This window comes from Balaenoptera physalus, assembly GCF_965194825.1.
Source record: "Balaenoptera physalus genome assembly, chromosome: 16".
NCBI classification, from domain to species: Eukaryota; Metazoa; Chordata; class Mammalia; order Artiodactyla; family Balaenopteridae; genus Balaenoptera; species Balaenoptera physalus.
In genome coordinates, this window is record NC_138898.1 from 45,757,334 (window position 1) to 45,782,041 (window position 24,708).

At 44.7% G+C, this 24,708-nt stretch overlaps 1 protein-coding gene across 5 annotated transcripts in view; it reads right to left on the minus strand.

Moving 5' to 3' along the window:
* SYNDIG1 (synapse differentiation inducing 1) overlaps positions 1-24,708 on the minus strand; it is a 123,252-nt gene that overhangs the window by 66,949 nt on the left and 31,595 nt on the right. The window contains exon 1 of one of the 5 annotated variants that reach the window (XM_082429772.1): positions 12,384-12,957. The exons of the other annotated variants lie outside the window; for them this stretch is intronic. The gene's annotated coding sequence lies outside the window, so the exon portion shown is untranslated. Of the gene's footprint in view, positions 1-12,383; positions 12,958-24,708 lie in introns of those variants that run through there. 5 annotated transcript variants of the gene reach the window in all.

The window sequence follows — 24,708 nt, forward strand, 5'->3', positions numbered from 1 at the left end:
CAATAAATGCAGAATAAAGGCAAAGAAAGTACAACATGCATATAAAAGGAAACATCGGAGAAGAAAATAAACAATGGAAAACAGCAAACACTAAAACTATGATTTAAGAAAATGTTCCCGAAGTGAATGTTGAACGGGTTCAGTCAGCACCCAGAGAAACAGACCAAGAATGACTAATCCCAACGTAAGTAACAGTCAATCTACTAAGTGTTAAAGAAAAACAAACAAACATAACACCTTTGGTTATCCAGGAAAAAAAAAACCTGGGTCACTCAAAAGGATAAGAAAATCAGATTGTCATCAGGCTGGTCCACAAAATGCTTTAGAACAGAAGCCAATGGAGTAACACACTGAAGATGCAGAGGCAGGGAGACTTGAGTCAAAGGTTTTACATCGACGCAAACTGACCCCGAGCTTAAAGCCAGTGGGTGAGCGGACGGGAAGAGTGTGGGTCTCACGAGATGCTGTGGAATCCAGATGCTACGAGCTACAATGGACGACCAGAGGGGCGGCCGTGAGGGCTGGCAGGGGTCAGGGGCTACAAGCAGGACAAAGACAAAGATGACGGGCTTTACATGCCTCTCGTGGGAACATGTGCCATCACCCATGAAGCCTTCTTGCCAAACAAACACAGCACAACACAACACAGCAAAACACAACACAACCTTATTTTCATCAAATCTCTACATCTAACTACCAATTAGGAAATTCAGACAACAGAGGAACATGTCAAATGACATCATGGATGTATGAAACCAGCAAAATCTGGAATGTGGACAACTCTACAGGAAAAATAACCCAGGAATTGTAAGGATTGTCAAACAGAGAGAGAGAGAAAGAGTCTATGGATTAAACAGACTTAGAAAACATAGCAACTAATTGCATGTATTAATTTAATTTGGATCTGATTCAATTTTTTGTATGTATATATATATGTACATGTATATATACACACGTGCCCATGTATGTACACACAAACGCATGCATATACTTACACATACATATTCATACTAAATGACTCTCTACGTTTATACACACATTTATATATGTTTATGTATTGAGACATTGGAGAAATGAGTACACTGGCTGGAGTTCTTGTAATTTTTTTAGGTATTGTTAATTTTTGGAAGGTGTATGATGAAGATTAAAAAAGAGCTACCTACTTTTAGAGATTCATACTAAAGTATTCACAGATGAAATAAATGATTCAATGTCTGGGATTTGTTTAAACATCATCTGGAAAGGGAAGAGCTGGGTAGGGTACAGAGAACACAAGGTCAGCTCTGGGTTGATAATCAGTGAAGTTGGGTGTTGGGTACATGGGGTCCATTATCCAAGTCTCTCTACTTTCATGTACGTTTGAAATTTTCTATAACAAAGAGTTTTAAAAAAATCAACAGATGAAGATGTGTAAGAAAGATGTTCCAGGCAGAGGGAACAGCATGAAACAAAAGCCAAGAGGCAGGGACATCTAGCAGAGGGGCCAGGGGTCAAGTGGGAGGAGGGCAGGGGCCTTGATCAGAGGGTCTTGAATGTCATCTGCACATAAAGCATTTACTGTGATAAACTCTGGGCGTTGTTGAAGATCAGCTCCTGAGTGGATGTGGTATCACGGAGGCTGCTCGGGCAGCGGGGTCTGTGGGCAGCATGGGGAGTGGGCCCAGGGGACAACAGGGACGTGGCTGTGATGCAGCGGGCGCCCCTCTCCGCTCAGGTGCTCCAGGGCAGCCAGAGGCCGATGACTGCAGGGACCTCAGGGTGGCACGAACCAGGAGAGGGTGGTTGCGATTTTGTCTCTGACAAACGGGTTGTAAAGAGGCTATTTGACTAGCCGGGCAGTGGCCGGGGGATTCCACAACCGGCAGCCCCTGTGCTGCTGCCACCGGACAAGAGGGCTACCTGGGGGACACAGGCGCCTGGAGAGCCTGCGGGGATGCCCGGGAGACACACGGTCCTTCCCGGGTAACTGATGCGTCCGTCCTCTCACTCACTCACCCTTCCAGGCTGTGGGTGGTCCCCAGTGTCCACAAGGCTGTACTCCAAGAGGGTCACCTGGCGAGGATCTCTGTGTGTTTCTAGAGCTGAGTGGCCGTGTGGCCCGAAGCCGTGGACACAGGCCCGGGGAGGGTCCTGGGCGGGTGTACGTGCTCCCCGCACAGTCCTGACCTGGACGCGGGGGCCACGTCCCCCCGAGGGGATGGGCGGCCAAGTCTGGGCCTCCGAGCATCGCATTACGCTGCCTGCTCAGTGCAGCATCTTCCTGGGAGCCCAGGGTCACTGGCGGGGTGAGCGGGGCTCACGCAGGAGGAGGTAAAGGCGACAGAGTGGCCGGACTCCTATGGCTGCTCAGGCCAGACAGGACGACCCACCTGAGAGCATTTGTGAACAATTCACAGAAAGTGGTTGTGAGCAGCCCGCAAGGCTGAGGAGCCGCCCAGGAAGAGAAATCAGTCGAACAGGAAGGAGAAAGATGGGGGGGGGGGGCTGGGAGGAGCTGGGCGTGGAGCTAGCACCCCCATCCATTTCTGATCGGTGTTTTGCTTTGTTTGGTGTTTGACTCTTGGTGCTTCTGTTGCGTTAAACTTGGTTTCAAAATCGCTCTCCACACGGCTCATCCGTTTGGTCCCCCAAGTTCAAAAGCCCTTTATTCCTCCCCCTCCGTTCCGCCCAGTCACCGATCCTGTTGATTTTCCTCAGAGATGCCCCTTGGATCCTGTGACCAGAAAGCCCCCTCGGCGGGTGGTCGGGCAAGGGGTCTCAAGGCCAGGCCTGGGCCCCGCATAGTGACTGGGTACACGGCCGCTAGCCTACCCCTGCTTTGCCTATGCCTCACCCAGTTTCCATGTTGCCATGTCTCATTTTTTAAAAGATGCTGAAAATGGAGGCTTTATGAAGAATCTCCCAAATTTACTCCTGTTCACTCATTTTTGTACAAAAATTATGAACGGTGCTCCTTGAGTCCATGAGATTTGCTTGGCAAATCCCTCCCCAGGGCTGCTGGCAGGAGGGTCCGGATTATGCTGGGGTTTCTGAGCTCGTCCCCCCGTGAGAGGCTCTCCTGTGCCCGCTCCCACATTCCAGGTCTTGGGGTGGGCCCCCGGCTGCGACCACCCCATCCAAGCTCACCTCCCACCCCCTAACCCCACACAGCGAGACTCAAGACGCCCAGCTGTCTGCTCTGAACTGGCCTCTGCAGATGCTGGGCCCACCTCTCTCACCACTGCCACCCCTCCCCGCACCCCTCCAAAGCTGCCCTGACTCCACAACCGGCCTTGGCTTGGACGTCACCTCCCCTGTGGAGCAGAGTCTGGCCAGGCCTCTGACACCACCAGCCACGCTGCCCTGAGATGCACTTTGGACAGGACTCTGCCTCCAAGGCCTGGGGCTCCTCCGGGTCAGAGACCAGTTCCACCCACTTGCAATTCTGATGGCGAGGCCTGGGCCACTCATGGTCCCCACAAACGCTTGATGAGTAACCAGGGCTGTTTGCCAACATAGGCCACAACCAGACGCTCAGATACGGTGACAAGAACCTCACTGATGAAGACAAAAATCATCCTTCTTCCTCAATCAGGAGAAATTATTTGCTTGGTCACTAACTTGGAAAGACAGGTAACCTAAAAGCTCTCCGACCTTAGACCAAGTTACTGAATGCTAGTGGCTTTTCTTGATTTATAAATAAACTTTTCTCTTAGGAAGAAGCCATTCCAGCTGGAAATTCTGTGTCATAAGGGGAAAGCATATTCCTACACTTTTGGTGTGAGGGTTGGACGTTCATCAAGCAACTTCCTGGAACTTCCTTTGGCATAAAGATCTACCATTCTGTTCCCACCCAGGTGTCCACACAGATGCCAGCGGGAAAGAGCAGCAAATGTCTATGATCTGGCTTCATCCAGGCAATGACTCCCACCTCGTTCTTATTTTAATTAAAGATAATAATGCCTAAAGATAATAGAAGCACTGTTTTCCTATGACTCTGCCCGTCGAAGGCTTTCTAAACCTGAACCAGCAAACGCCCTCCAACCCCAGTGACGATCCCCTCTCAGTACAAGTGGAAACCACCCCGGGGGTGGGGAGTCAGGCTCCCAGGGGACAAAAGCCAGCTGTCCAGAGTGGACGGCGGCCTGAGCAGAGGTGGCCTTAATCCCCAATGCAACGTCACCTATAAAAGTTCCAAAATATGGAATTTGAACTCCTGCCCCCCAAACCAGGGGAGGAAGCAAGTCGGCAGGAATCTAGCACCTAGTACCTGGCGAGGCGAGCACGCAGGGGCACTTCCGTGCATCCACCGAGAGGCTCTTGGTGGGCACCGATGGTGAGCGGGCAGTGTGCTGGGCGGGGGGGTGGAGCGGGGGGGCCAGAAGGCCATCTGGTCTGGGCGCTGCACACAGCGCAGGGGAAGATGGTCTTTGAACAAGCATGGAAGTAAGCCCGGGGCTCCAGACCAGGAGAAGCCGGCCTGGAGGGAATGAACACAGTACCTGGGTCTGGGGATTCAGAAAGAGCCTCCTGTGCAGATGTCACTTAGGGGAGACGTGAAGCTGGGGCCGGAGTTGGGGGCCAAGGCCGAGGGGGCGTGTTCCAGGCTGAGGGGACAGGCTGGGAGAACAAGGAGGCAGGGAACAAGCTGCTGGATGGAGACAGGGCTGGGGAGACGAGAGTGTGGGAAGTGCGTCCTGACAGCCCTGGGGTGCAGCGAGGGGCAGGCTGGAGAGGAGGGGCCCAGGTGGGCATCTGAGAAGCTGGAGGCAGGGATCCCGGCCGCGGCCCGGGCAGCTGGACCTCAGGACGGGGCGCGGATGGACAAAGTGCATCCCAGGAGGTGTCAGGGGGCAGGGTCGGCAGGCCTGGGGCTCCTTGAACACGCATAAAAGGGGGCATGGAGAACGTGAGGGTGAAGCACCCCCCGCTCCCCGCTCCTGCCCCAAGCCCTGGTGGACTGAGGTGCTATTTGCCAAGGTGGGAAACAGTGGGTGGGGGATGGATCTGGGAAAGTTGGGGACGGTGATGAACTCACATTTCCCTGGTGGGCTGACTCACAGGTGCCCTGCCCCAGGCCCTGGCTGCCACCATCCCCATGGCGCTGTCTTGGCTCACACAGGCCAGGTCAGAGGGGTTAAGGCCCTGGTGTAGCTCCAGCCAGTGATAGATGGACAAATGTCCAGCATCTCTGTCCCTGGGTGGGAGGGTCCCGCACACCATCCCACAGGCTGGCACCCTGGTGCCCAGAGCCTGCTTTGCTGCCTGTCGCGCCCCGTCTCACTTCCCTATTCCGCTACTGCGGTGTGCCCCAAATCCCTGTCCTGGGCCTGCTTCTTGGGGAAGGAACCCAATGCAGCAGGCTCGTGTCCTCCAGGCCCGTGAGGTACCTCCCCTGCTATTGCACAGACAAGAAACCAAGTGAGATACCTCGTGTGTCCCCAGACCTCATCTCCGTGTCACCTAATGACCTCAGCTCGCTCCCCTTGTCAGGACCTGGAGAAGAGGGGACACGTTTCCCTCACGTCCCAAACAGAGGCCACCCCAAAGAGCCAGCAAGGTTGAAGGATAACACGTTGGCTCAGATGAGCACATTTTAAAGCAAAAAGTAAAAGCTGCCTGGGAGTCAGTTAATTCTCTCTGTAATGCAGAAGCTGCCTTGTTATGGGGCCAGGGTGTGCGGGGAGGAGGCATGCTCACTGCCAACTGATAAACCGGCGGTCGGTTCCGTAGGACAGTCTCAGAAGGCGGGATCATTTAAGCTGACCCTAAAAGATTCTCTCACAATGAGCTGGGAAACGATTAGGCTTCCTGACCTCTGAGGCCCAGAGCGAGACCCGGACTCACCGACTCTTCGACAAGACAATGAACGCCCCCAGGGGCCTCAGAGATTCAGCCTGGGGCCATGTCTCAGGTGGTGGCTTTCAAATTCTACAAGGTCCAAAGTCATCACGGCTGCTGATCTAAATACAAACGGAAAAGATGCTCCAGCCAGGAAGAGGAACAGGTGAGATTTGAACCAGGTACGTCTGACTCCAAGGTGTACTGTCTCCTTGCTCAGCTGGAGTGACACCCACGTGTCACCCAGAAAGTTGGGGAAGCTCATGAGACTGTGGACTCCATCGTCAGCCCTCACATCTGAGGGGCGTGTAGTGTTTGAAGAAGTTCTGTTGCTCTCTCTTGTTTTAATTAGTAATTTTGTTCATTTAAAAAAAATAACAGCATTATTGAGATATAATTCACACACCATAAAATTCACCTGACTTTTAAAGTGTACAATTCTAAGGGCTGTGGCATATCCGCAGAGTTGTGCAACCTTCACGCCTATCTAATTCCAGAATATTTTCATCACTTCCTACACAGCAAGCAGCCACTGCCCCCTTTCCCGGCCCCTGGCAACCACCAGTCTGCCTGCTGTGTCTACGGATTTTTTTTTCTTTTTAATTTACTTTTGGCTGTGTTGGATCTTCGCTGCTGCACGCGGGCTTTCTCTAGTTGTGGCGAGCAGGGGCTATTCTTCGTTGCGGTGCTCCAGCTTCTCATTGCGGTGGCTTCTTTTGTTGTAGAGCACGGGCTCTAGGCACACGGGCTTCAGTAGTTGTAGCACATGGGCTCAGTAGTTGTGGCTCGAGGGCTCTAGAGCGCAGGCTCAGTAGTTGTGGTGCATGGGCTTAGTTGCTCCACGGTATGTGGGATCTTCCCAGACCAGGGCTCGAACCCGTGTCCCCTGCATTGGCAGGCGGATTCTTAACCACTGCGCCACCAGAGAAGTCCTGTGTCTACGATTTGATGACTGTGGACGTTTCACATAAACAGAATCACACATGTGGTCTCCTTGACAGGTTTCTCTCACTGAGTGTCATGTGTTCAAGGTGTATCATGTGTGTACGTGTCAGTGCTTCCTTCCTTCCATGGCCGAGCAGTCATTCGTTGTGTGGCTGTATGGCATTTTGTTCGGGGATGGGGGGGTGTTCTCACTGAGATACTATGTAATACTGGACTAATTATGACTGCATCTCTCTTGTTGAGTGGTTGATAAAATTCAGCTCTCTTTTTCTGGCAAATACATAGAATAAAACTGTCTTCAAAACAGAAGAAAGCAAAACAAACCCTCAGTCTGTGCCTCTGGAGTATGGGAAAGACATTTCACATACAGCCCAGAACACAGAGTGACAGATGCCACAGGTGTGCAGCGAGTAGAGGCGGGGCCTCCCCTGCATCAGCTGGACCAGAGAAAGCCCACAGGCAGGCAGGCCACGCAACCTGCTGATGGAGGGAACACCACGGTCTGGGCCTGTCTCCTCACTGGACAGAAAGCTCCGACTTTCTGTCGGAGATGCAGAAATGCAGCAGGTGCTTCAGAACAAGGCAGCCCAGGCTGCAGCCTCAGCCCCATCTCTCTCACCAGAAACAGGGTTTGAGCAATACTGAGCTCCATCTGCATCTCACCCCGCTACACACATGCTCCACCAGCATCCTCTATTATGAACACGGCAGAATTATACATGGACCTCTCTGTGTAGAAACTGGGATTATACATTCCAGGTTGTATTTTTCTCAACCTTGTTTCTAATGTTTCATAGATGCTCTGCTCTGAGGAAATAACTAGGAAATAATCAAAAGAAAGTTTTGGGAAGCAGTGCTGTAAGTGTAATAATTTCCAAACACAGGTATGAGCAATGAGGTAAAGACAAATGAAGAACTAAACCTTCTTCCTATGAGTTGTCCTTTTCTCTGAGCCTGTGAACAATTCTAGATTTTGAAAAAAATCTGTGTCTCCTGCCCCACCCCCTCACTCATCCCACCCCCACCTCCACAGGAAGACATGAGGCCCTGCACTGCTGGGCTTGTTTATGTGTGTGTGTGTTGAGGGGGAGGAATTTCACAAAGTAGTACCTGATGTCGTGCTTTGGTGGCTAATTAAGACCCTTATGTGCCAAAGATCTTGTGCAGCAACAGTCACATTTAACACATAAAACCACCTTTAGAGCAGCATCTCTGAGGCAAAAGAGAATAGAGCAAAGTAGCTAGGCAGCTGATGGGGAAAATGAAACTAATTAGCAGATTCGTTTAGCGCGACACTTGGGACACGTGACAGGCCTGGATTGTTCCTCACACAATCCGCCCTCATGCAACTCAATCAGCAAACGTCAGGAGGGCACCAGATGCGGGGTCTTCCCTAAACCCCAACACTGTCAGACGCCTTTTGTGTCAACAGCAATACTTCCCTCCTGCTAAGCAAATAATAGATGCGTTCCCACCAATGCCCAAGTGTCGAGAGAAGAGATCTGCTTGCGAATCCTTATTAAAACAATTAAAATTTGCCTTTAACACAAACACACAGAAAAGCCTGTGATTTGGCACTGGAGATAGTTAATGAAGCATTCAGAACCAGATCAGTTATTGTTATTTAACGTTTAAATGGCATGTAACAATTGCAAAATGCTGTATCACCCCAACTCATCACTTCTGGTGGCCTGGAACTTCCTGCTCACACAGCAGATCCAGACTCCTGCCAGGAGCCAGTCTCTGTCACAGCACCTCTGGGAAGAGCACAGGAATCTGAGTCTGATTCATGAACGTGGAGAGGAAATGCTGTGATATCGGAAGTGAGAAAACCTGCATATCAGGGCCTCTGCTGCCTGTGAAAGTTGTGTCAACTTCCTTTAGCTTTATGGGTCTCCATCTCAGTCTTAAAGATGTCCTGAGAAGAGCCTTCCACTCCAATAGCACCTCCATGTCCACCTTCACAACCTCCAGGTTTTCATCACCACCACCATCTCCACCACCACCATCTCCACCATCTCCACCATCTCCACCATCTTCACCATCACCACCATCACCATCACCACCATCTCCACCATCACCACCATCTCCACCATCACCACCATCTCCATAGTCTCCACCATCACCACCAGCACCCTCATCATCAACATTCTCATCATCAACATCTCTACCCTCATCATCACATTCTTCATCATCACATCACTACCACCACCAGGAAATGGCAAACTATAGCCCTCAGGACTAATCCAGCCCGCAAGCTAAGAAAAATTTTTACATTTTAAATGATTGAAGGTAAGAATTATATTCCATGATACATGAAAACTAAGAAATTCAAAAGTCAGTGTCCATAAATACAGTTTTATTGAACCCCATCCACGTCCATTCATTCACATATGCCTCTGGCTGTTCTGCACTAAAAGAGAAGAGTTGAGCACCTTTAATAAGAGGCCATATGGTCTGCAAAGCCTAAAGTATTTACTATCTGGCTCTTCACAGGAAAAGCTGACTGATTCCTGACCACAACCCCTCCCATGCCACCACCACCACTAACACCACCACCATCAGCACAAGTGATGCTGTCACTACCATCACCATCAAGAGCAATGACACCCCAGCCCCGCCCCCCATACCACTTTATGGTTCGAAGGTGTGGAGACCACCCACGTGGTCAAAGAATCCCGTGAAAAGGCTGTGAATGAGGACACAGAATCAAGCAAGAATATTCTTCCCCACCAGTGAGTGAGAGAGACAGAAGCCTTGCAAGTAAGTATTCTTGTCCCTGAGATCTTGTGGGTGAACCTGCAGCCACAAGCCTGCACTTACACCCCGAGTCCTCACACCCCGAGTCCTCACCCTCCGTGTGCCTTGAACACTCAGCTTGGAGTGTCTCGGGCTGGGAACTTCGCCCCCAGCCTGCCCCGATTCTTGGCAGAAGCAAATGAAAATCCCTTCTGGAAGAATGTGCTAAAGACGGGTCTCAGAAAATGTTCACAGATCATGCTCTGGAACCTGAGTCTGGGATGAAGCACTTGAGGAAATAAGCCCCAGTCAGCAGGGGCAAGCAAACGCTGCACGACCAGGATCACACTGGCTGCAGGTATTGACATCAGATACAAGGTATAGAATAAACATGCTTACTGTGTTTGAAAATGCAGGACTTAGAACTTTAAAAGTAAAAAAAATTACACTTTTTGAAATTAAAACCTCAATGGACAGACTGTCCGCTCTGGCATTAAAGTTGACAAGCTGCTCCAAGGGATTCTCTTACTACAAAATAAAACCCAGGATTAGAACACTCTCAGAGACGTGCTGGTTGCGAAGCAAAATCACCAAAGATCACTGCCATTCCGTAAAGAACTACTGGGATGGGCAGAGTTGCACTGATTTAGGATGACAAATGCAACAATGACAATGAGTTATGCAGCCTTGGTAGAGAAACAAGATGATGAAGTTGATACTGGACCCCTATTCTCGGCTAAGACTCTTGATGGAAGTGGTCTCAGTGCAAGCACACACTACAGTCACCCGGAGGCCTTGTCCAAGCATAGATTCCCAGGGCCCCAGCAGAGTTTCTTATTCAGTGGGATGGGGTTGCAGATCCATGGACCACACTTTGAGACCCACTGTTCCGTAGATTCTGACATAGCATCAGGTAAGTGATGACCCCTGGCCACAGGCAGAAATAGAATCAAAACTCTAGGGTGGAAAGCCCCCCAAATTTAAGCACATAATAAGATCAAGCAATGAGCTGACAATTAAAGTTCCCCATACACAAAGACTGCATGTCCCTGTGAGTGAGAATCAATAGGAAAAAAAAAAAAAAACACTTTGGACAATCAAGGACTTCAGATATGGGAATAGTAGGAAGATAGAATAACTGTTTATAAAATATTTACAGAAATATTTGTAGAAATGTAGAGTTATAAAATTATTGAAATAATTTGTGAAATATTTATGAAAGAAATAGAAGTATTTAAAGATGAGCAAGTCACAAGAGACTATCAGAAATAAACAGAAAAAATAAAAATAGTTTGAATTTTAAAAAGTGAAAATATTTACTGTGTTAGAAAAACACAACAGAAGAATTAAAATAGCAAAATAGACGCAGCTGAAAAAAAAACCAACAAGAAGATGCATCTGAGAAAATACCCAGAATGCATCATTAAAAGAAAAAGAGATGATAGAAAAGAGAAAATATTGGTTAAGAGTGTGGAGTACAGAATAAGAAGGTTCAACTACTTCTAGTAGAAGTTCCAGAAAGAGAGAAGAAAGGGCAGATAAACACAGGAAATGCCACACGGACATGCTGTAGTCAAACTGATAAACGTGAACTTCAAGGAGACCTTAACAGCAGTCACAGGAAAAGGGCAGATAATTTACTCAGCAACAAACATCAGAATGACAACCGACATCAGGTAACAGAGATGGGCTGAGAGCTTCAGTGTATCAAAAGTAGCTGCCAACTTTAACTGTATGCAATAAAATCGTATTTCAAGAACAAAGTGAGATAAGACAGATCAAGAAAAGAAGAGACTTAAGCCAAAAAGAATTCTAAAGGATGCACTTCAGGAGGAAGAGAAACGATGCCGGCAGGTAGCTTGGGAGGCAAGGACTGGTGAACAGAGAAACCAACACCACATTCATGAATCCAAACAAATAATGAGAATATACGACCCCTGCCCCTAAACTGTGAGGTTCATCTAAAATTTTAAACACTGGAAAACAATAGTATGTAAATCAGGAGGTGGGTGATACTAAGATCCTTTCAATGTTGCAGAAATGTCTTAAATTATTCAGTTTTAGACTTAGGTTAAATATGCCTGGGTAAATTTCAAGGATAACTACGAAATGAATAAAAATAGTATACACATTTCAAATCAGGAGAGAGAAAAAGTGAGTAAGACTGAAAAAAATAGAACAGGACAAAAATAAAAATAAAAAATTGAGGTAACTAGTGAAAATATATCAGCATTCACAATAGGCATTAATTAGTTGAAAATGCCAGTTAAAATGGATTTTTACTCAGGGTTTAAAACAGTATCCAGGGCTTCCCTGGTGGCACAGTGGTTAGGAGTCCGCCTGCCAATGCAGGGGACATGGGTTTGAGCCCTGGTCCGGGAAGATCCCATATGCCATGGAGCAACTAAGTCTGTGTGCCACAACTACGGAGCCCACGTGCCACAACTACTGAAGCCCACGTGCCTAGAGCCTGTGTTCCACAGCAAGAGAAGCCACTGCAATGAGAAGCCCACACACTGCAACTAAGAGTAGCCCCTGCTCACCGCTGCTAGAGAAAGCCCGTGCGCAGCAATGAAGACCCAATGCAACCAAAAAAAAAAAAAAAAAGAATGGAAAGAAAGAAGTAAACTTGTCTCTCTAAAAATAAATAAATATACAAAACAGTATCCAGACATATGTTATTTATAAGAGACACACCTAAAGCATAAGGACGTGGAAGTATCGAAAGCAAAAGGATGAAAAACATGTATACGAGAAAAATCCTAAGCAGAAAATAAACCTGGCACAGTTTAGTGAATCTAAAACAAAGCAGACACCAAGGAGTAGGAACTGCCACTACATAGCAACATAGATAATACATAGTAAGAGGTTCAACTCACCAGGCTCAATGATCAACTTCTGTGCACACAATCAATTCATATCATAATCTACAAAGCGAAATTGGTAGAATTACAGAGATAATGGGATATCTTCACCACCAGAACAAGAGACTTCAAAACACTCTCTAAATTATGTTAAGAAATAGACCAAAAATAAAAAAGACATGGAATATTCAAAAAGCAACAGTAGCAATTTTAAGCAATGAGCATATATAAAACTCTGCATCCAGTAATTAAAGAATAGATTCTTCTAGGCACATGTATTTTTTTTTCTCTGTTTCTCCTTAGTTTCCCTTCCTTCCCTCCCTCCGTCCATTCCTCCCTCCCTTTCAAAAGTAGATCAAGTACTAAGCCATGAAGTACCAACACATTTCACATAATTAGTATCTTATAGACGATGTTCTCTAACCACAGCACCGTTGATATAGCAGTCAATACATTTAGTAAAAACCACTCTCATTTGGTAGTGAAGAAAAAAGAAACACTTTCTTAAGAACCATTGGACCAAAGAAGAATCATAACAAAATATAAATTTATTTAGAACTGAATCACAGTGAAAAAACTACATATTAAAACAAACTACATGGGGGCTTCCCTGGTGGCGCAGTGGTTAAGAATCTGCCTGCCAATTCAGGGGACACGGGTTCAATCCCTGGCCCGGGAAGTGGGATATCCAACATGCCACGGAGCAACTTGGCCCGTGCACCACAACTACTGAGCCTGCGCTCTAGAGCCTCCGTGCCATAACTACTGAGCCCACGTGCCACAACTACTGAAGCCCACGTGGCCTAGAGCCTGTGCTCTGCAACAAGAGAAGCCACAACAGTGAGAAGCCTGTGCACCTCAACGAAGAGTAGCCCCCACTCACTGCAACTAGAGAAAGCCCGCACGCAGCAACGAAGACCCAACACAGCCAAAAAAGAAAAAATAATAAAAATAATAAAAAATAAAAATAAATAAAAAATAAAACAAACTACATATCAAAACCTAGGGATGCAGGTGAAGAGATACTTAGAGGAAAAGAGATAGCCTTAAATGCATATATTAGGAAAATAAGGGCTGAAACATAATGAGTCAACATCCAAATAACAAATTAGCCAAAATAATAATAAAGGGAAAGAATACATGTGACAGGTAGTAATAAAGATAAGAGCAGAAATAGTGAAATAGAAAGCAGAGGCACAACACAGGGAACCAGCAAAGCCAAAGTCTGTTCTTTGGAAAACCCTCTGGTGGCCCTGATGAGAGGCTGGGTGCCCGTGACCAAGCCGGGCTTCTGACCCTGGATGGAGATCTCATTAAAATACTACTGAAAGAATAAGAGAGGCAGAGTCAAGATGGCGGTGTGGGAAGACATGGAGTTAGCCTCTCCCCACAACTAGGGTGCCTGCTGGCCACTGGTGGGGGACTCTGACGCCCAAGGAGACAGGAGGAACCCCAAAGTGAACTGGTAGGATGTAGCGGGACTGAGGGGGGAGGAGAAGTGGAGGCCAGACAGGATGCGGAGAGGCAGGCAGGAGGGACTCTATGGGAAAAGCGGGAGAGGAGCAAAGGGCAATTACCTGGCCCACTGGGGTCGGGGAGCCTGCTGAGCTCCCAAGCTGGTACCCCACCTCCAAAGCCCCATCCAGGCTGTGTGGGTCCTGGGGGCATAGGAGAGAGGCTGGGGAGATCAGGAGAGGCAGGAGGGGCCCTCTGGGAGGAGCAGGAGAGGAGCCGAGGGTGATTGCCCCACCCACTCGAGCCGAGGAAGCCTGCTGTGCTCCCAGGTGAGGTCCCCTGCCCTCTGAGACCAGGGGTGGGGGGCACACCTGGGCCCCTTCTGTTCCTTGAGCCCAAGCCCAACCCCCTACAGCCCCCAGGGGCTTTTCCAGCGCTATGGGTCCTGAGAATTGGCCCTGCCCACTGCCCAAATCTCGCTGTTGCTTAGGCCCTGCCATCCACAGTCAAGGCCTTTCCCCCTCCTTTTTTTTCTTTTCCCTCCTCTTTTCTACTATTGTGGTACTGATGTACCTTCCAGTTTATTCATCTATATTTTATTTTTACATTCTTTTAACATATCTTATACTCCCCTAGTCTAATTTTATTTTTGACTTTGTTATTGTTCTTTTTTTTCTTTTCTCTGCCCCACACAGCTTGTGGGATCTTGGTTCTTGAGCCTGGGGTTGGGCCAAAGTTCCTGTGGTGGGAGCTCCGAGTCGGAACCACTGGACTAACGGAGAACCTCAGACCCAAGGGAATATCCATTGGAGTGAGGTCTCACGGAGTTCCTCATCTCAGCACCAAGGCCCAGTTCTACCCAATAGCCTACAAACTCCAATGTTGGAGGCCTCAGACCAAACAACCAGTAAAACAGGAACACAATCCCACCGATTAAAAAAAAAAAAAAAAAGAGAGACGGCAAAAAAATATGTCACAGTTGAAGGAGCAAGGTAAAAACGTACAAGACTAAATAAATGAAGAGGAAATAGGCAATCTACCTGAAAAAGAATTCAGAGTAATGATAGTAAAGATGATTCAGAATCTTGGAAATAGAATAGAAGCACATTTTGAGAAAATACAAGAAATGTTTAACAAATATCTAGAAGAACTAAAGAACACACAAACAGAGATGAACAACACAATAACTGAAATGAAAAATACACTAGAAGGAATCAATAACAGAATAACTGAGGCAGAAGAATGAATAAATGAGCTGGAAGACAAAATGGTGGAAATAACTGCTGAGGAGCAGAATAAAGCAGAAAGAATGAAAAGGATTGAAGATAATCTCAGAGACCTCTGGGACAACACTAAACACACCAACATTCGAATTATAGGGGTCCCAGAAGAAGAGAAAAAGAAAGGGTCTGAGAAAATATTTGAAGAGGTTATAGTTGAAAACTTCCCTAACCTGGGAAAGGAAATAGTCATTCAAGTCCAGGAAGCACAGAGAGCCCCATACAGGATAAACCCTAGGAAAAACACACCAAGACACATATTAATCAAACTAACAAAAATTAAATTCAAAGAAAAAAAATTAAAAGCAGCAAGGGAAAAACAAAAAATAACATACAAAGGAATCCCCATAAGCTTATCAGCTGATTTTTCAGTGGAAATTCTGAAGGCCAGAAGGGAGTGGCAGGATATACTTAAAGTGATGAAAGAGAAAAACCTACAACCAAGATTACTCTACCCAGCAAGGATCTCATTCAGATTCGATGGAGATGTCAACAGCTTTTCAGACAAGCAAAAGCTAAGAGAATTCAGCACCACCAAACCAGCTTTATAACAAATGCTAAAGAAACTTCTCTAAGTGGGAAACACAAGAGAAGAAAAGGACCCACAAAAACAAACCCAAAACAATTAAGAAAATGGTAATAGGAACATACATATTGATAATAACCTTGAATGTAAAGGGATTAAATGCTCCAACCAAAAGACACAGACTGGCTGAATGGATACAAAAACAAGATCCATATATATGCTATCTGCAAGAGACCCACTTCAGACCTAGGGGCACGTACAGACTGAAAGTGAGGGGATGGAAAAAGATATTCCATGCAAATAGAAATCAAAAGAAAGCTGGAGTAGCAATACTCATATCAGATAAAAGAGACTTTAAAATAAAGACTGTTACAAGAGATAAGGAGGGACTACATAATGATCCAAGGGTCAATCCAAGAAGAAGATATAACAATTATAAATGTTTATGCACCCAAAAAAGGAGCACCACAATACATAAGGCAAATGCTAACAACCATGAAAGGAGAAATTGACAGTAACACAATAATAATAGGGGACTTTAACATCCCACTTACACCAGTGGACAGATAATCCAAACAGAAAATAAATAAGGAAACACAAGCTTTAAATGACACAATAGACCAGATAGATCTAATTGATAGTTATAGAACATTCTACCCAAAAGTGGCAGAATACACTTTCTTCTCAAGTGCACACGGAACATTCTCCAGGATGGATCACATCTTGGGTTACAAATCAAGCCTCGGAAAGTTTAAGAAAATTGAAATCGTATCAAGCATCTTTTCTGACCACAACATTATGAGATTGGAAATCAATTACAGGAAAAAAAAGCTGTAAAAAGCACAAATACATGGAGGCTAAAGAGTGTGCTATTAAATAACAAAGAAATCACTGAAGAAATAAAAAAATACATAGAAACAAATGACAATAAAAACATGACGACCCAAAACCTATGGGATGCAGCAAAAGCAGTTCTAAGAGGGACGTTTATAGCAATTCAATCTCACCTCAAGAAACAAGAAAAATCTCAAACAATCTAACCCTACACTTAAAGCAACTAGAGAAAGAAGAACAAAGAAAACCCAAAGTCAGCAGAAGCAAAGAAATCATAAAGATCAGAGCAGAAATAAATGAAATAGAAATGAAGAAAACAATAGCAAAGACCAATAAAACTAAAAGCTGGTTCTTTGAGAAGATAAACAAAATTGATAAACCCTTAGCCAGACTCATCAAGAAAAAAAGGGAGAAAATGCAAATCAATATAATTAGAAATGAAAAAGGAGAAATCACAACTGACACTGCAGAAATACAAAGGATTATAAGAGACTACTACAAACAATTATATGCCAATAAAATGGACAACCACAAAGAAATGGACAACCACAAAGAAATGGACAACCACAAAGAAATGGACAAATTCTTGGAAAGGTACAATTTTCCAAGAATGAATGAACCAGGAAAAATTAGAAACAATAAACAGAGCTATCACAAGTAATGAAATTGAAAGTGTAGTTAAAAATCTACCAACAGGGCTTCCCTGGTGGCTCAGTGGTTGAGAATCTGCCTGCCAATGCAGGGGACACGGGTTCGAGCCCTGGTCTGGGAAGATCCCACATGCCGCGGAGCAACTAGGCCCATGAGCCACAGCTACTGAGCCTGCGCATCTGGAGCCTGGGCTCTGCAACAAGAGAGGCCGCAATAGTGAGAGGCCTGCGCACCACGATGAAGAGTGGCCCCCGCTTGCCGCAACTGGAGAAAGCCCTAGCACAGAAACGAAGACCCAAGATGCCAAAAATAAATTAAAAAAAAAAAAAAGTCACACATGGCACTAAAAAAAAAAAAAAAAAAAAAAAATCTACCAACAAACAAAAATCCAGGACCAGATGGCTTCACAGGCAAATTCTATCAAATATTTAGAGAAGAGCTAACACTGATCCTTCTCAAACTCTTCCAAAAAGTTGCAGAGAGAGAAACACTCCCAAATTCATTCTATGAAGCCACCATCACCCTGATACCAAAACCAGAAAAAGATATCACAAAAAAGAAAATTATAGACCAATATCACTGATGAACATAGATGCAAAAATCCTGAACAAAATACTAGCAAACAGAATCCAACAGCACATTAAAAGGATCACACACCATGATCAAGTGGGATTTATCCCAGGGATGCAAGAATTCTTCAATATATGCAAATCAATCAATGTGATACACCACATTAACATATTAAGGAATAAAAACCATATGATCATCTCAATAGATGCAGAAAAAGCTTTGGACAAAATTCAACACCAATTTATGATAAAAACTCCCCAGAAAATGGGAACCTACCTAAACATAATAAAGGCCATATATGGCAAACCCACAGCAAGCATCATACTCAATGGTGAAAAACTGAAAGCATTTCCACTAAGATCAGGAACAAGACAAGGATGTCCACTCTTGCCACTCTTATTCAACACAGTTTTGGAAGTCCTAGCCACAAAATCAGAGAAGAAAAAGAAATAAAATGAATACAAGTTGGAAAAGAAGTAAAACTGTCACTGTTTGCCAATGACATGATACTATACATAGAAAATCCTAAAGATGCCACCAGAAAACCACTAGAACTAATCAATGAATTTGGTAAGTTTGCAGGATACAAAATTAATGCACAGAAATCTCTGGCATTCCTATACACCAACAACGAAAAATCAGAAAGAGAAATTAAGGAAACACTCCCATTTACCATTGCAACAAAAAGAATAAAATACCTAGGAATAAAGCTGCCTAAGGAGGTGAAAGAGTTGTACTCAGAAAACTGTAAAACACTGATGAAAGAACTCAAAGATGACATAAACAGATGGAGAAATATACCATGTTCTTGGATTGGAAGAATCAATATTGTGAAAATGACTATACTACCCAAAGCAATCTACAGATTCAATGCAATCCCTATCAAACTACCAATGGCATTCCTCACAGAATTAGAACAAAAAATCTTACAATTCGTATGGAAACACAAAAGACCCCGAATAGCCAAAGTATACAGATCAATGGTACAGGATAGAATGCCCAGAGGTAAGCCCACACACATATGGGCACCTAATTTATGACAAAGGAGGCAAGAACATACAATGAAGAAAAGACAGCCTCTTCAATAAGTGGTGCTGGGAAAACTGGACAGCTACATGTAAAAGAATGAAATTAGAACACTACCTAACACCGTACACAAAAATAAACTCCAAATGGGTTAAAGACTTAAATGTAAGACCAGACATTATGAAACTCTTAGAGGAAAACATAGGAAAAAACACTCTTTGACATAAACCACAGCAAGATCTTTTTTGACCCACCTCCTAGAGTAATGGAAATAAAACCAAAAATAAAAAAATGGGACTTAATTAAACTTAAAAGCTTTTGCACAGCAAAGGAAACCATAAACAAGATGAAAAGACAACCCTCAGAATGGGAGAAAATATTTGCAAATGAAACAACAGACAAAGGATTAATCTCCAAAATATACAAACAGCTCATGGAGCTCAATATCAAAAAACAAACAATCCAGTTAAAAAATGGGCAGAAGACCTAAACAGACATTTCACGAAGGAAGACATACAGATGGCCAAGAGGCACATGAAAAGATGCTCAACATCACTAATTACTAGAGAAATGCAAATCAAAACTACAATGAGGTATCACCTCACGCTGGTCAGAATGGCCATTATCAAAAAATCTAGAAACAATAAATGCTGGAAAGGGTGTACTGAAAAGGGAACCCTCTTGCACTGTTGGTGGGAATGTAAATGGATACAACCACTATGGAAAACAGTATGGCGGTTCCTTAAAAAACTAAAAATAGAACTACCATATGACTTAGCAATCCCACTACTGGGTATATACCCTGAGAAAACCATAATTCAAAAGGAGTCATGTACCACAATGTTCATTGCAGCACTATTTACAATAGCCAGGACATGGAAGCAACCTAAATGTCCATTGACAGATGAATGGATAAAGAAGATGTGGCACATATATACAATGGAATATTACTCAGCCATAAAAAGAAACGAAATTGAGTTATTTGTAGTGAGGTGGATGGACCTAGAGTCTGTCATACCGAGTGAAGTAAGTCAGAAGGAGAAAAACAAATACCACAAATATATGCTAATGCATATATACAGAATCTGAAAAAAAATATGCTAATGCATATATGTATGAGTCTGTCATACACAGTGAAGTAAGTCAGAAAGAGAAAAACAAATACCACAAATATATGCTAATGCATATATATGGAATCTAAAAAAAAAAATGGTACTGATGAACCTAATTGTAGGGCAGGAATAAAGAGGTAGACATAGAGAATGGACTTGAGGACATTGAGTGGGAAGGCAAAGCTGGGGCGAAGTGAGAGTAGCATCGACATATATACACTACCGAATGTAAAATAGTTGGCTGGTGGGAAGCAGCAGCATAGCACAGGGAGATCGGCTCGGTGCTTTGCAATGACCTAGAGGGGTGGGATAGGGAGTATGGGAGGGAGGCTCAAGAGGGAGGGGATATGGGGACATGGGTATGCATATCGCTGATTTGCTTTGTTGTGCAACAGAAACTAACACAGTATTGTGAAGCAGTTATACTCCAATAAAGATCTATTAAAGAAAAAAGAATAAGAAAGGTCTTACTAGAAAAGAAAGTAGTAACAAATACTTAAAGAATTTTGAAAAGCCACAGTAGAGCTGAAAGAATGAAGGGACGGGGTGGCCGAAGCCTGGAATCCGAGGGGACATGGGTGGTGGCTGAGAGGACGGGCACACAGGCTGACACCTGACTTTCCATTAGAACAACACAGGCTGGAAAGACAGTGGGGTCATGCCCTCAAAGTCGGGAGAAAAACTTTAAGTTATGCACCCCAGCAAGCCAATCATTCAAGTGTGAGCAAAAACAAAAAGGAAACCAAACAACAACGGTAAATATTTTCAGCACTCAGAATATTTACCTCACACATGCCCTCTCTAAATAAGTTGCTCACACATTTACTCCAGAAAAAAAAGTGATCGTGAAAACCAAAGAAGTGGGTAATCAGGGATAAAAGAAACAGTGAATATCCAGAAATGAATAAAAAGAAATCCCTGTATAGCAGCTTTCTTGCAGCAATCTGTTTAATTTATAACAAACATCTGTGGGCTTCACAAAGGCAAGTTATGTTTGTTGTGTTGTTTCCTCAACAACAGGAAAGACAGAACAAACACGGTGCTAGAAGACACCCGTGATGCTGGAAGAAGGCACAGGCTTCTTCCCTCAATGTTAAAAGAAGGTTATTTAGAAACTGCAGGAGAAACACACAACGAGAAAAACTGTGCAAGAGTTCCATGTGTCTAAATACGAAGAAAACAAAATTTCTCACTATTTTGGGCAGCTATGGAACATAAAAGGGCAGAACCCCTTTGACCTGGACACTAAGACTATTTCTTCTTCTGGTACAGGAGGTCTGATACTGGCAACTAGTACAGAGGAAATAGTATTTTATCACTACAACTTGAGTTTACAGTCAGTAATATTTATAGAATCATGATGATAGCTTTAATAATTTAACATTTGGAATCTACATAATTAAAAAACAGATTTTAAAGGTTACCAGTCCCGACCAAGCTGTCATCATCATCATTTTGGCCAAGAAGTGCTGGGCATTTCCTAAATGCCAGGCACTGCGCTAAAATCTTTATAAGGATTATCCTGTTTAATTTTCAAAATAACCCCTTGAGGTAGGTATTACCGTTATCCTCATTCCATCAACGTGGAAACTAAGCACCCAGAGGCTGAGTACCCTGCCCTCACCTGCAAGCAGAGCCAGAGTCACAGCCGTGAAGCCTGATTTCAAGATCTGACTCACAGCCACTAAGCGAGATGCACTCATCCCAGTGTAAATTCAGGACACAGCCGAGCTCACAGGAAGGCACATGGTACGAGGGAAGGAGAGTGGGCAAGTGTGCCGCCCACGGCCTCCTCCTGCCTGGTAGGAAGATGGGAGATGGGGGTTTAATCACATCCATTTACAGATACAATAGTAACAGACAGAAGAACTCAAAATTACACACCAGAAAGGTTGGGGGAGGTGGAAGGAGATGGGCAGTAATATTAGTGATCTTCATTCTAGCCTTCAGTAAGCGAAATTCTCCCCTGTCAAAGCAGGGAGTCCACTGGACAGAATCTAAAGCTAACAAAGCAAGAAAAAACCAGATGCACCCAGCAGTACAGGTGTGGTGATGGCTATCTGGGGAGCAAGATGGGGGTATGACTGATGTGTTAGGACTCAAGGTAAGAGGTCTGGAATTTTCATTGCTATTTTTGTCTACTACTTCATATTTTACTGTGCCTTTGTTATCCTAGCCAAAATAACCACAAAAATATTTTTTAAATCACTTATTGTGGATAAATTGGAACCCTTGTGCATTGCTGGTGGGAGTGTAAAATGGTACAGCCACCATGGAAAACAGTTTGGTGGTTCCTCAAAAATTAAACACAGAACTAGCATATGATCCAGCAATTCCACCTGTGGGTATTTACCCAAAAGAACTGAGAGCAGGGTCTCCAGGAGATATTTGTACACTATGTTCGTAAGAGCATTAATCACGACAGGCACAAGGTGGAAGCAACCCACGTGCCCATCAATAGATGAAGGACAAGCAAAATGTGATACATTCATACAATGGAATATTATTCAGCCTTACAAAGGAAGGAAATTCTGACATGTGCTACAACACGGAGGAAACTTGAAAACATGATGCTAAGTGAAATAAGCCAGATACAAAAGGACAAATATTGTATGATTCCACTTCTAGGAGGTACCTCCTGGTCAAATTCATAGAGATAGAAAGGAGGATGGTGGTTACCAGGGGCTGGGGGATGGGGAAGGGGAATTATTATTTAATGGATATAAGGTTCAATTTGGGATGACGAAAAAGTTCTGGAGATGGATGGGGGTGATGATTGCACAACAATGTGAATATACTTAATATTACTGAACTGCATATCTAAAAATGGTCAAAATGGTAAATCTTATGTAATGTGCATTTAACCACATTTAAAAAATGACTTTCTTCAAAAAAGGAAGCAACGACTTTGGCGTCCAAGCCAATAAGGTACAGTAAATTTGAAGCTATTTGAGTTTAATATAAATTAGTTCTTTTACCACTTTCTGGAAAATACAAGAACCTTAGAACATGTTAATTCAGATTACAGTCTCCCAATTTGGTACTATTATTGACCTTATTTAAAATCATATATATATAATATGTACAAAATATTATTTAAAAAATATATAATTATATTAAGTATATATATTTAAATGCTATAATACTTCGTTATTGTTTTGTGCAGTCAATATTCACTTAAATTTGCTCACATACATAAAGATACACTCAGGGAAAACCCTTGTCATGTTTCAACAAGTCTCAGTAGCAATTGATAGTAAGATGCATCCCTATTTCAAAATTTCAGAAACATTAAAGTGTGAAGACCGTGCATGTTAGAACTGGAGAAATACAATATTAAAGAGAACCTCAGACTGCAACATCTACCCAGAAGATCCTTGTGGGGATGTGTGTGTGTGTGTGTGTGTGTGTGTGTGTGCGTGCACACACACACACGTGACTGTGCAGGGGAGAGACAGAGGGAGAGAGAACTTGACTGTGCACCCAGCAGACCAGAGTTTCATGAGGAATAAAGTTACCAAAGGATCAAAGGAGCCACACCGCAGCCCCTCCATTTCCACAGAGAAGACACAAACAGAAGTGGGCTGTGGATTGGCTGTTGCTAGGATCCATTTCATGGAAAAGGGTAAAAAGAAAGCTGTAAGAATGACATGCTTCTTACCGTCCCAAATTCACAGAAATGAATCCAGAAAGAGAACACGGCCAGGTCCTCACTCACATCGTAAACCGTCTACAAAAAGACACTTAGGGGGCAGCACGAGATCTCAGGGACCCACAAGAACAGACTGGGAGAGGGGTTTACTTTTTCCCATGCAATGGGGTATTACTAAACCTCAGATTTGCTAAAATACACTAAAAGCATAAAAACGAAAAATGACATTCCCTCACATTTTTCCCATAACGAAGGGCTTCTTTAACCCAGAAACACACTTTCTTTATTACAAGGATTCAGAAATGGAAGCACAATCTCACACTGGGTCCATGGCCCACCTTCTAATTAATTAACACAATAAACGCTCAAGCTGCTTTCCGGACCTTCGTGTGAGAAGCACAGGGCCAGCTCGGCCTGAGAAACGTGCGACATCAGTAGCCGAAATGCATCCACCAGGGTCTGCCTTAGACAGAGCAAGTCACCTTTCAGCCCAGGCGTGGGCGACATCTCAGACTTATTCCCCGCTGCGTATTTTCAGTCCCTCTGTCAGTCTGGCGGCTTCCACACACCTAGCAAACACAACTGGAGTAAGGAAGCCCGCTGGGCCGGCCTGGACCAACAACAGAGGGCAAAGGCCTTAGGAGGCTGGGGTGGGGACCTCATCGCAGGTCACCGGCTGCTTCATCAATTTTGTTACCTCGCAGCAGACGGGAACCGGCTACTTCTCAGGTGAATTCCTCAATGTTCAGTGGACGGGGCTTTACGAGTGAAGATGCAGAGTTCAGGGATGCTCAGGTCGTGTATGTGGTGGGTCACACACGGGACACGGCAGGAGCCAGAGGCTGGGACGCAGGCAGGGCCAGGGGGGCAGCTGCTCCTCCGACAGGAGCTTCAGAAGAGCCGAGCTTTCCTTCAGAACAAGGGGTTTCTCTTTGACGAAAACATTTCCCTGAAAGGTTAGTTAAGCCCCAAGACGTGAGATAAGGGAAAAATCAGCCCTGCTGGTGATACAGTGTTTCCACCAGGACATGGAGAATTCCTATTAAAAATTCTTGTTTCTGCACAAGAAACCCACTGCAGCCACAAACCTGCCTCCGCCTTTGCTTCTGAGTGATGCCCTCTCTCACCAACGGCCGTCCCAGCCCCGCTGCTTGGACACAGGTTCCTGTCTGGGCTTCTCCGCAGTGTCACCCCCATCGCTGCCCCCTCCCCAATTGCTCCTGAGAAGCACTGA